This window comes from Ambystoma mexicanum, chromosome 4p (assembly GCF_040938575.1).
Source record: "Ambystoma mexicanum isolate Mex_15411 chromosome 4p, UKY_AmexF1_1, whole genome shotgun sequence".
Lineage (NCBI taxonomy): Eukaryota > Metazoa > Chordata > Amphibia > Caudata > Ambystomatidae > Ambystoma > Ambystoma mexicanum.
The window spans coordinates 1,136,913,276-1,136,926,356 of NC_090927.1; positions in this window are offsets into that span (position 1 = coordinate 1,136,913,276).

Here is a 13,081-nt window from a genome sequence, read left to right on the forward strand (position 1 = left end):
ACGTCAGTGAGGAATGTATAAATAAATAAATCAGAACCTAGATTATAGAGGTAACCCTTGGATTTTAATCTTTCAAGTCCAACAAGTTATTAGAAGCGATAGAATCAGATTTACGCAGTGTCCTCTATTCACACGTAGAGAACATATATGTCTATGTTACATGTAATACACAGAACCTTTTTAGAACATAGAGAATGCCTTACAACAACTGGCATTGTGTAAATCAGCCACAGGTCCCTGAAAATGTGTCATTCACAAAACTAGGTATTTAAACCCGAATGTGAGGTAATGAATGTGTCAAACTTCGTTAGTGGCCTAGTGGCTGCTTGTAGAATCTCCTTATGCCTCAACCAGTGTCTGAACTGGGTGTATTCAAATCGGACATCTTGTCCCACCCCTATGTGTGTCTTACAATCCATGAAGGACATCACTTATCCTTGCCAAAGCATGTCTCCAATCTTTTCACACCCCTGTCCCCCCACTTTTTAAATGCTCCTTTCGTCCTCCCCGGGGTGAAGTTGGGGTTGTCAGAAATTGGGGTTAAAGCGGAAGGTATTGACGATAAATGCCCTTTCGTGAGTCTCCTGTCTCAGATATCACATGTCGTGAGGAGTACACTGCTCCGGCATGCATCCGCAGGTCTCTAACTCCCCTGTAGCCATATCAGACCTGTCAGGGGCATTCCGGCCACCGCCCTGTCCATGCATGCCCATATTTTATCAGTGTTTCCCAAAAACCATTCCTTAACTACTCAGAGTTGGGCTGCTTAGTAATACTGGTATATGTTTGGGAGCTCCATAACCACCCTGTGTCTGAGAGCCCTCAGTACGTCCAGGGCAACTCTTGGGCGTTTGTTTTGCCATATAAATGTAGATATTAATGTGTTCAAGCTTTTGAATAAAGTGCTATCGGCAGTGTATGGAATCTATATAGTATCCTCGGGAGGGTCATCATCTTAGCTGTGTTCATACGTCCTATCCATGAGATTCTCACTGGGACCCACTTTGCAAAATCTGCCTTTGTCTGTTTAAGTAACTCTGGTATGTTGCTCTGTATAGCGTGGTCACCCTGCTCGTCAGTAAGATGCCTAGGTAAGTTATGCTCTCTGCAGCTGTTTTAAATGGGGAGCACTTTTTAATTTGGTCAATAATGTCTTTTGTGAGCCCCACCTCTAGCATCTCGGCCTTCCCCATATTGATTTTTAGGTCCAATAGTCCCTCTTGTTCTTTAAGCTTTGTCAATAGGGCAGGTATCGACTTTTCCGGCTCTATTAGCGTGATTAGCATATTGTCTGCCTATGCTGCTTTCTTGTGTGTTTCCCCCACAAAGGGACTCCCCTCAATGGTCTGGTTCTGCCTTATCGCCGCTAATAGGGGTTCTAGGTAAATAGCATACAGGTGAGGTGACAGGGGGCCTCCCTGTCTCGTCCCTCTTCCTATGCGGACTGCATCGGAGATTTTGATGTTAATTGCCAGGCATATCAGGGGGGTGCTATAGCAGGCTCTGACCATTTGGATGTATTGGGACCCAAAGCCTAATCAGGTCATTGTCTGAAACATCAAAAGCTTTCTCAGCGTTGAGGGAGATGATCGTGGCCGGTATCCGTTTCATTTCTAATTTTTCCAGGAGGTGTATAACCCTTCTGGTGCTATCCCATGTTTGCCTCCCTTTTATAAATCCTGACTGATCCTGTCCAATTATCCCAGAAAGGATCCCCTTTACCCTCTCGGCTTGTATCCCGGTGTACATTTTGGCATCTGTATACAGTAATGCAATGGGACTATACGACCCACAGTTTGTGGGGTCTTTATTTGGTTTCCCAAACAGGACTACTTTCGCCTCTGTCATGGAGGCTGTTACCCCTTTGCAATCCCTGAGGGAGTTAAACAGTTTTGTTAAGAACCCCTTAACATCCTCACAGTATACTTATAGAATGCCCCCGTGTAGCCGTCCGGCCCCAGAGCCCCAGAGCGCCTCCTCTTAAATTTCCCGGTCAAGGCTTTCCTTTTCTTCCTGTGTCAATTTAGGTAGCTCAGTGCCAGCAAGAAAGGCCCGTATCTTTTCGACAGCGGGTTTCCTCATTGCATACAGCTCCCTATAGTATGCTTCAAAGGCCCTAGTTATCCCCTCTGATTCTGGGGTTAGCCCCCCCATCTACTCTCTTTATTCCCTCTCTATGCTTTATTTAAGCCGCAGTAGGGCACTTTCAGCCCTAGAGGAATTGAGGAGCTGTAGTTGTCTCTGTGCCTCTTTAACCTCATTATAGGGTTCCCTTGATTTCGGACCTGCTAAGGTCTTTTGTGCCTGCGTCAGTGCCTCCTCTAATTCCATCTGTAGTCTCTTTCTTTTTGTCTTTGGGCTTTTAGGGAAATGAGTTTCCCCTTCTCCACTGCTTTAAGGGTGTCCCATACATTCCCCAACAGGGCAGCCCCAGCTATGTAATTTAGAGTAATGTATTCCACTATTTTACTCCTCACCTTTTCTCGCATAATGGTATCTCTCAAAATGTCATCTGGAAGCTGCCAAGATCATAGCGGGTTGTTTGGTTTTAGTTCCCCTAGGGAAATCATTATCGGTGCATGGTCAGATATTTCTATCGGCCAAGTTCAATGTCTCTAAGTATGCCTAACATTCCAGGTTTCCCCCAAGCGTAATCTATTCTAGAGAATGTCTGGTGGACGTGTGAAAAGCATGTGTACCCTATCTCTTGTCCTTTTTTCGCCCTCCAAAGATCCTTTAGTGCCATATCCTCCATTCTATGCCGTAGGGCCTCCATGGCTTGTACCCCCCTATGGGACCTCCGTCCACTCATGCTGATCTCCGGGTCCCACGTCATGTTAAAGTCCCTCTGTAAGTACTTGTTCCCCTGCCATAAATTGCTCCAATTTTCCCAGGATTTGTTTAAGATATGACTCTTGTCCTGTGTTTGGAGTTTAGATGGTTCCTAGTGTGATGCTTTTCCAACCAATCTGCACTTGTATGAACAGGTATCTCCCATTCCGGTCCACTATTGTATTCATCACTTTTGCGCCCAGTGAGTTTTTGGGCCCTGTCATTACTCCTGCAGTCTTATTACTTGCGTTCGACTGATACAATTGTGTGTATTGTTGGAATTGTATTTTGTGTCTTCTTATCTTATATGTGTTTCCTGTAATAGGAATATGTCAGTGTCGCATTTCCTTATCTGGTTATGCATCTTCTTCCGCTTCCCTAGTGTATTTAAGCCCCTCACATTATGTGAGAGAATCAGTAATGGTTTCCCCATTGATCTGTCGAGCCCTTTGGCCCTTTGTCCATGAGTGCCTTATATAACTTTCCCCTCTCGTCTATATGCATATATAGGTGCAGTTCCTTCCTCCCCCTGCCTCTTCCCCAGGGTCTAGTTCGGTATCCGTAGACTCGACCCAACTAGTGGGCGCCGACCCATGTATCACCCGTACTTTAGGTTACTTAACCTATGCAATTCCAAGAGATGCCCCTTCTCCTCCCCGCAGGGTCGTCCTGTCTTTTGATTGAATCCCTTGTTCCTTAGAATGTTCCTTAGAATGATCCCTTTCCGTTTGTACTATAGTCTGCCCCCTTTTGGGTCCCCTCGAGCCTTGGGTATCTACTCCATTATTTCCTGGCGCAAGGGCCTCTCAATTTCTCTCCTCTCTTCCTATGCAAAGTTGTCCATTTCCAGGGCCTCGGGTCTCATCTGCGTGTTCCCTTGTTCCTCTTTTCTCTCTCTTCTGTCACGTATTCCTCCGAGTCAAGCCCTAGCACTGCCATTCCTTCGTCACAGGTTGTCACCCTCTGTTGCTTCCCTTCCCATGGGAATGTCAAGCCAAAAGGGATTGTCCATTTATAGGGAACTTTTCTTTCCAGTAGTTTCTTGATTACTGGGCCCATTGCTCTTCTTATCTATAGGGTGCCAGTCGCCAAGTCTTGAAAGAGCCAATATTTCCGAGCCATGTATTGTTATGGATTCAGGACCCCTTGCGGATTTCAGTATTTTCTCCTTCTCTTCATATGAGGCTAATGCTGCAGGGACATCTCTGGGCCTGTTCCCTTCTCCGCTCCTCGTCGGTCCCACTCTCTGTACCCGATCTATTTTTATCACTTCTGGGATGGTGTCAGTTTTCAGGGTGGCAAAGCAGTGATGAATCGTGCTTTTTAGCTTGCCATCTGAGATCGCCTCAGCAAGGCCTTTAATAGTAATGTTAGAGCACTTGGAGTGGTTTTCTAGATCTTCTGACTGGATCTCAAGGTTGTGCGTGGCTGTGGCTATCTGTTCTAACAGTTCTAAATTTTGGCGCACCTCCTTTTCCATTTTCGGTCAATCCTTGTTCTGCTAGGTCCACTCTTTGTCCTACAGAGTTGATATTGTCCCTTATTTCTCTCAGAACGTCCTTTAGTTCTTCTTTCAGACCTCCAATCTGTTGCTGGAAGGAGGCTGTCATTCTTTCCTCCATCCCCTGCAGGCATTTTTGCAGATCCTGTTTGTTCAGGGCCATAGCTTGTGTCTCTAGGGTCTCTTCCTCCTCTTGCGTCTCCTGCCATGGGTGTTCCCTCCGCGCTGGTTCCGTAGGTTCCCTGTGCCAGTATCCTTCTAGTTGTGTTTTCTTCTGGCTTTTCTTTGGTGGCTGCAGGCCCTGGGATTGTTTCCCCCTGATTCCTGGCATCTGCAGGTGGAGAAATAACAGAGAGCGAGTCTGATTACCCCTCTTTCCGTTGCCCTAATGTGTCAGCGTGGCGCTCACAGACTGGACACATCCCATCTTACTACTAAAGGACATCATGAACCTAATACAGGCACTTAATTAGAAAAAATAAATTAACTTTTAATAGATGATCTATCTGCAATACCCTCATGATTTAACTGTGGGATTCATATACAAACAAAGCATTTTGTGTTTGTTTGCACCCCCGTGTTCCATGAGTACTTTTGCACCTTGTTTTGTATTAGTGAAACAGAGTTTTTTTTAACAAACTATGTCTTGTTTAATTGTTTAATTGTGTAATGTTGTTTGTAGGGCATTTGTCGCCCCCTGTTTTTATCCACACAAATATTAAAAGTGAATTTATTTTTTCTAATTAAGTGCCTGTATTGGGTTCATGATGTCCTTTAGTAGTATGATGGGATGTGTCTAGTCTGTGAGCGTCACGCTGACACATTAGGGCAACGGAAAGAGGGGTAATCAGACTCACTCTCTGTTATTTCTTCATTGAATTAATTCCATTTGAGTTCTGATCCCCCGAGAAAAAATGTTTGGGAATGTACCTGGTTTAAGTAATCATCTGCAGGTGGGGACACAGTATTCCTTATTTGTGTTGCCTCCTCCCTCCCTTGGTGCGTTTTTCTTCAGGTGCGTGACATACCTTTCACCGGTTGGTTCTTTCAGTGCCTGTGTTCTCTCCTCTTATTTCCCTTGTGGTATCTATGGAGTCCGCCTGCTGCAGTTCACAGCTCTTGCTTGGCTGCATCCTCCAAGTGTGTTCTTACTGGGGGGGACCTTCAGCTTGTCCCTTCCTGGGCCAGTCGTTACTGCAGAGGTTCAGTGTTTTAGTGGATTATCGGTATGGATTTCACCCGCGCCCGTGCCCGTACTGCTTGTTTGTGTTGTGTGTCCTTTTGGGATATGTGTGGTGCCTGCCTTGCCCACCAATTCCAAGGGCTGTACGGGATCCGCAGTTTAGGCTGAATAGTTCTGGAGGAGGGTTTCTCTGCCCCTTTGCTAATGTGGCATGTGCTTCTCTGGCTCACTAAGTTTCCCCCTGCAGTTGCCTCTCTCCTAGGTGCCTGCTATTGCTGTGACTGCGAGGCTGCGTGAAGCCCCACGGCCCGCAGTACTTTGCTTTGTTGGAGAGAGGTCTGTCTCTTTCCAGGGTGCCTGCCAGTGCGGCACCTGCAAGCCACGTGTGGCCTCACGAGGAGAGGTTGTGTGTTTCTCCCACTAACTGGTGCGTATTTTCAACCACCGCCACCCATTCCTCTCCTCGCCTCCAGGTTGCGTACTGAAATCCTTTGTTTGCAGGGCTCCTCCTCCGCGGGTCTTCTCTCGGCTTCTGTGCAGCACTGCCTGGCAGCCCTGTTCTCCTCCCCAGGGTACCTCTTCTGCTCTTCACTGTGGGGCCAAGCCGTTAGCTTCTCTCCTCCTCCTGGGCTGCCTTTGGCTGTCTTGCCCCTGATCCAGCCTCCTCCGGTCTTGCTCGTGGACTGAAGGATCTGCTGGTCCCCTGCCACTTCTCTTACGTGGGGTCTGACTCGCTTCTGCTGCCTCCGACGTTCACCCCTAACTGCCTCTGTCAGGGATCTGGAATTCCCTGACCGGAGCGCTGGTTGGCCGTTTCTCCTCTTTGTTTGCTACTCCGAGGGGGCGGCTAAAATCTGCTTTGTCCTGCAGATCCACCCGGGGCTCTGTTTTAATTACCCCTTTCCTGCCGCTACTTACTTGCGGGTAGCCAGGTCCCACGCCGCCTGGGGCCGCTCTGCACCTCTCCAGTGGGTACGATGCGTTCAGGGTTGCTTAGGGTGTTCATCTACCCTTCCGCAGGGGCCTCCTGATTTCTGTATTTTCTGATTCGACTATATATGTCACCTTAATCACAGGCCCGGCTAGGAGCTCAAAGGCTTGCACCCTCTCTCCATGGTGGCCATCTTGTAATCCTGAGAGTGGTGATGTTTAAGGTAAAAATGAGTGGACCCAGGTCCAATCCGTGTGGGACACCCACTGAGAGGGGAATGGTGAAGGAGGAATTAAAAGCCCAGGGGGAAAATGAGTTGTCACAGAAATAAGAGGCTAACCTTTAAAGTACACTGTGCTTGAAGCCTAAGGAGGATGCAGAGATGGTCCACACTGTCAAAGGCACCGTAGAGATCAGGTAGAATGCGGACCGAGCAGAGGTGGGAGTTGTGAGCAGTGTTAATGATCTGTTTTGTTCTTTTCTATGTTTTATGTGTCTGTGTCCATCTCCCAAGTCTCCCAAGTGTGAATATGTCCATTCCTCGCTTCCAGGTGAATACATATGGTTAAATGTTGTTTGTGTGACTTCATGGGTATTTTAGATTGTTTATTTCTCGTAGACATTTGTTCTGTAAACTCAATTTCCTCTATCACTTTATTTATCTGTGTAACTTTGAATACAAATAAATTAACTTTTTTATAAAAATAAATGGTGGTGACACTTTGAAAGGGCAGTTTAATATGCTGAACAAACATCAGCTAGATCTCTCTTTGGAAGACACTATGCCACATGTTCCTTTGTCTTCTATTGCACATAGAGAGGGCAATTTTAAGAAAAACATGATTTTATTATCATTATAGATGAAGGCCTCACGAGACACGTTCCTTTCATGCTGCGTCAACCACAACTTCTTTTCTCACCATCACATTCATAAACCTTAATCACGTTCATAAACCATATACGTTTTGTGGCTTTTCCTCTGTTACTATTGTTTTATTGATTCTATCATAATGACAGAGAATATCAAAATTGTTAAGATGTTCTTTTGTCATCCTTGAAATGCACTGCTCCCACTCAGGGACTGTTCCTGTCAGCAGTGCTAAAAATACTCCATGAATATACATTGACTGAGGATAACTTGAGGGGATTACTGGCAGTTTGTATTAATGTGACCAGATGGTGCTCTTTCACTTCAACCTGCCGAGGGACTGTCCCTGATGCTAATTTTCCTCCAGTCCTTTACATTGTTTGGATCTGTATAACCTTTCAGAAGTGACAGCATTAGAGCCCGCATGATGTCTAACCATGATAAAATCGGAAGGGTATTACTTTCGAAGAATCAAAATAAAATACTTCCATTTGATGTTGGCAAATCTAAAAAATAATGCATACATTTAAACGGCGCAGCTAGCATATCACTTTTCACAAGTGCTGCGTTCATTTATGGATGTATATTGCACTTGGTGATAAATCATCACAGAGTCATCAAAGTTAATTTGCAAACTGATGTGTTTGTGTGGGGTTACGTGAAAAAAGGGGAGAGGAGCAATTTGGTCCCCTTGCCACTATTTTCCACAACACCCATCTGCATTAATGTTACTTATTTTCCTAGATTTTACAGAATCAAGGCATTAAAATGTGTTGTGAAAAGGCCTAGCCAAACTTCCAAAAATTGACTGGCGCACCTGTACAAACTTTAAGATAAAATGTGCTTGCTACAGCATGCATCGGATTGGTTTTGATGAGTGGGAATCTCGAGTTGAACTCAGCTGCAGATTTCCAGATCTCTTGCAATGATCAATTGTCCAATCAGTAGCCACAAATCATAGGTTTATTCTTCAAACTCGTCCAGCAATTCAGCGCCCTCATGGGCAAATTCATCAAGTTCATTCATCCAGTCAGAGCCTTGCTACTGCCCAAATGAATTTGATCTCAATGTGTAAGGGCCAGGCCACTTTCTTTTCCTTTGTGGGTTTTACAAGGATGTGTGGGAAGGAGTTAAAAGGCAAAGCTAACTCTGAAGGATGTTTCGGTTGTTTGATTATTTGAACAGTTTAGAGGAGTTTGGAGATCTAGCTGTTTGCTGTTAGGTTTGTGTCTGGTTTGTTTGTCTGTATTGTGTTTTGCTGCAAATGTTTGTTCACCTCTGCTTGAGTTTTTGTTAATTTTGTTGTTAGCATGTTATCAGTTTCCCCAGATAAAGAAGGAAAATGATGTTGCCCTTTTCCTTGTGTTTGTCAAGGTACAATTTAACAAAGGCAAAAATGTCCTCTTCCTTAAACCTAACCCGAAAAAACAAAAACAAAAGTTCTTGACCAGTTTCCCCCTCCGTGCTGGTTGCATTTGTCATTTTGTCTCACCACTTTTTACTGTGTTGCTTGTGTTGGTTTGGCATGTATTAATACTTGAATATGTAGTATTGTCAGGTTTAATCATCCTGTTTAATGTATTTACTTTACTTAGCTAGTTTTTGGAGTTGTTAATCTTGGTTCTAAGGGTTGGTTTCATATTATTGGGTTATTGGTGTGTGTTTTATTTCTGACGGTTTGTAGCGTGATTGTAGCTCTCTCAGAGGGTGCCTTCAATGGTAGGAGGGGAAGGAGGAGTGTAACACCAAAATAATGAGGATCGGGAGACATTGTGCTGCTTGTTGGCACTCATTTACTGGGCCAGCACCATGCAGAAGCTGAGGTATTAGGGCAGGCCTCAGAAAAAGGAGTGGGAGAAGAAGCAGGCCCAGCAGTGGAGGCCCTAACTTGTATCACAGAGGCAGGAACTCATATGGACACCCCAAAAGAGTCAGGGAATGCAGGCCCTGTCATGAATGCATCCACAGAAGCATGGTAGGTATGGCCTCTAGTGGATGGCCCATGAAGGCAAGACCAGTGGTTGTGTCCCTTATGTGGGAGGAGGTGGTAGGTACAGCAAGCACACTGGAGGAACACTATGGGAAAACACCTATCTGGGTGTGAGGCACTGGAGAAGAAGTGGTCTGTACTTATCAGTTTAAGGCTACTGAGGGCAAGGGGGAGGGCGTTGTGGAGGTGGATCGTGGAAGCACCAGTCTCTGGAGATGCCTCAGCCGGTGGCAGACCTACCTAAAGCTGAGGATGAGGAGAATAAGAGGGCCAAGACGTAGTGGAAGAGGAGCCTATTGCTTTTCCTGCTATGGCACATTGGGCAAGCCTAGCACTGAATGAGCCCCAGGAAAGGATGACCTCTACCCCCCACAAATCCCACATGTTTCTGGTTGTGGGACTATTCCACCCTGTCAGTAGAGAAGGTCATCAGGGGGAGGAGAATTTGGTTTTCTGCAGGGTGGAGGGCTGTGGGAGAGAGCAGTGGGGGCTTTATAGGGCAAGAGTCATTCTCAGGGAATGACAGTCATGTTCAACCAGGTTTGCCAGTGGCACAAGAACATTTTTCAGGCAACCAAGACCCCTGCAACTGCAGTGCCCACCTCTGACCTGGATGCTGCCACCACACCCTCCACACTCTCCAGCAGCAGTGAAGAAGGACAGGGTCCTACTACATCCCAGCATGCTAGCAATACCAGGCACAATGTACCAACACTCGTGCACCTGTAAAGCCTTCCCTGTGAGTACCAGTGCCACAGTCAACTGTAGCCAGAGGCACGTCTCTGCTGCTAGGGCCATTCCTACAAGTGAGTGGGACAGTTCACCACTGACGGTGGCCACATTTGGGCAGGACCCTGTGGCCTTCATATTGAGGCATGCACAAATGCATTGCATTTACGGCAGGCAGTAGTTGTAGCAGGGGATATATGCATCATGCATTTATGGCAGCTAACATAAGGAGGCATATGGAACTCAAGCTTCCTTCCCTCCCTTTGATCATTGTGAGTTAGCCAGACATGGGTGAGGGTCTGGCCTCAAGGGAGACTCCCCACACTCAAGAATGACAGAGATCTGTGGGAGAGCTGTAGACCTTTAGGAAATACTATGAGGGAGAGCTTGAGAAATTTAGTATGTGGCAATGACCTGTGAGTGAACCTGAAGCCTGGCTTTAGTAAGTGGCTGTCCCCTATGGATGAACCTGAGAACTTTAGTAAGTGAATTCACCCTGTGAGAGAAACCAAGGACCTTAAGAGGTGGCTTTACCCTGTGTGAGGGCTTGATAACTTTAGTGGGTAGCAGTGTTCTGTAAGAGAACCCAAAAACATTTGACAAGTGTTGATACTAATTATAGGGCAGTACTAGGATTTACAAACATAACTCACACAGAAGGCAACAGAATGTGCAAACCAGCAACTGGTCAGGGCCTCTCAGTTACTATTATTTGTATCATTCCTTTCCATGACTGAAGAGTCCAGCAGATAGGCATCAAGTATGTGTGCAGCTAATTTCCTGTCTTTGCCAATAGGTGACCAGTTTGTCTAGAAGATGCTGAAGTCACAGAAAAAGGTATCCAACACCATCCATTTGCTTCCGGCTGTGTCTCCACTGTGCATAAAGCTTTTTATTGTGTCAGTGATGTACTAGCCATTTATGTTGTCAATATTGAGTTTACATGCAAAAGCTAGTGAAATATCAGTGTTTGGTAACTCCATTACAGCTGCCACTGAAGTCTTTATGAATTCATAAACATTAATGAACAGATCATCAGTGTTGTCTTGCTTAAAGCAGCCTCTTTATTGGTGGTGTTCGTCAACCCTTATTCGAGTGGCAGAGTCTTTCGGCCAATGCATTTCCAACACTGCATCCATCATTAGGGCAGATTCTACAATCAGAAAAGGAAACATATGTCATCTAAATAATATTATTAATTATCATCAATTACTTAACCTCTGTAAAGAATTGTGTAAGGCATGCATGACAATGGTTGGAGCAATAGATCTGGTAACTACACCTAATAGAAAACTGCACATGTGTGTATCTAATACATAACATGACATCAAGAGTTCAAGACGGGTTAAAGAAGGTACAAAGAGAATCAGAAAGTACCTTGATCCATGTTCTTCTCAAACAATATCAAATTAGATGTGATAGGAGGATTATGTGATGCTAGAGCCTAGTTAGGACAAATCTTCATCACCAGAATATGAACCTATGCAAAGGTAAAGAATAGATGGATGCTTTATGAGCTTACCTATTCTTCTGCATGCTTCTTTCCTTCAAGAAAATTAGAGAAAAACAAAACATGTTCAGCTAGCCTGCCGTGGTGGCTCTGTTTATATATTAGAACAATTGTGCGTAGTCTGAAAATGTGTGAAAATGAAAAGGGTAATGTTTTTGGCTTTAAGTGGTTCGCACATATTCAAAAAGGAAAATATGTAACTGTAACATAGAAGGAAAGAGTTCTTATTCCAGAGGGTGATTCCCTTCCCCTAGATTCATTCTCCCTTGGTTGCTTATTCAACAACGGCAGTTCCTTGGGTTTTGTCTTGATTAATAACACAATTAATGTAAAATAACAACTGGTGTACTCTGGTGTACTCTCCTGCCAGGTTTTCACTCCTTTTCTCACGATCAGCACAACCTGTGTGATAATCCTGGTTTACTTTTCTCAGGACTGCTTTAATGCATGTGTTCCCTATACAATTTCGACCCTGTCCTTGCCTGGTTTACTTCCCTATCAGAGTTTCCTTTTATACACATATTTGCAACTGCCTGGTATACTCTCCTGCCAGGGCTTACTTAAATTTACACACTTGCAATTGCTTGGTCAACTCTCCTGCCAAAGACTTCTTAGATACACTCACTTGCAACTGCCTGGTAAACTCTCCTGCCAGGGCTTTCTCATATGTCCTTTTTACACTTTTAATGTGCCTGCCAGAATTTTCTCAGTTGGGCTCTGCATACCTCTCCAAAATTGATTGTCTCTTATTGCTGTTTTTTCTGATGTTCTATCTGTCTGGTATTTCATCCTGAAAGGACTTCTATTACATGTATATCGCATACGCGTGCACATATGTAAGTCTTGTGTTTTCCTTCTGTTTCTCTTTCAGAGATATATTCATTCGCCCTCTCTCATATGATTCATTGAGTTTTACTCGGTTATGTCATGGCTGCCAATATGCCTTGGCATACCTGCTTCCTCTGGGTGGACTCACTGGCTTTGGCTGGCGTATTCTTCTTCGCCCTCAATAAGCCAGTAGGGGTTGTTCGGCATCTCCTCTTCTGTTGCCGTATCCTCTTCTTGGCTCCTCTATGTCTTGCAGTACCTGCTGTGCTCTTCTGCTTTGTGTTTTCAGGCTCCGGTAAGGTAAAGGCTTCCTCCAAACACCTGTGAATGACAGGGAGCACTCTGTTGGCTTCTGGCATTCCCGATGTGTGTTTTTTTGCTTGGTCAGCTTCCTTGTTTTCAGTTCTTGAGCCAATCGTCTCCACAGCCCTCTCTTCAGCCTCACAGTCTCTTAGCTCGTTCTGAGAGAGCCAGCTCTCTCTCTCTAACAGCTCTCCCCAGTTAGCTGCTCCACTGTTTTAAATCCCTCAGGCACAGGTTTGCACTTGCAACGACTAGAGAACACCCTATGCTCCTGGCCTTCCTTGATCTGCATTCCTCCATTTGCCTTCCTCGTTGCAGCTCTCTGGTAGTTATTGTAATGGAAGTTCATTCTTGAATTTCTATAGGTAAAGTCTGGAAAGTCTGGGTAATTGTTCTTTAAAGGTAG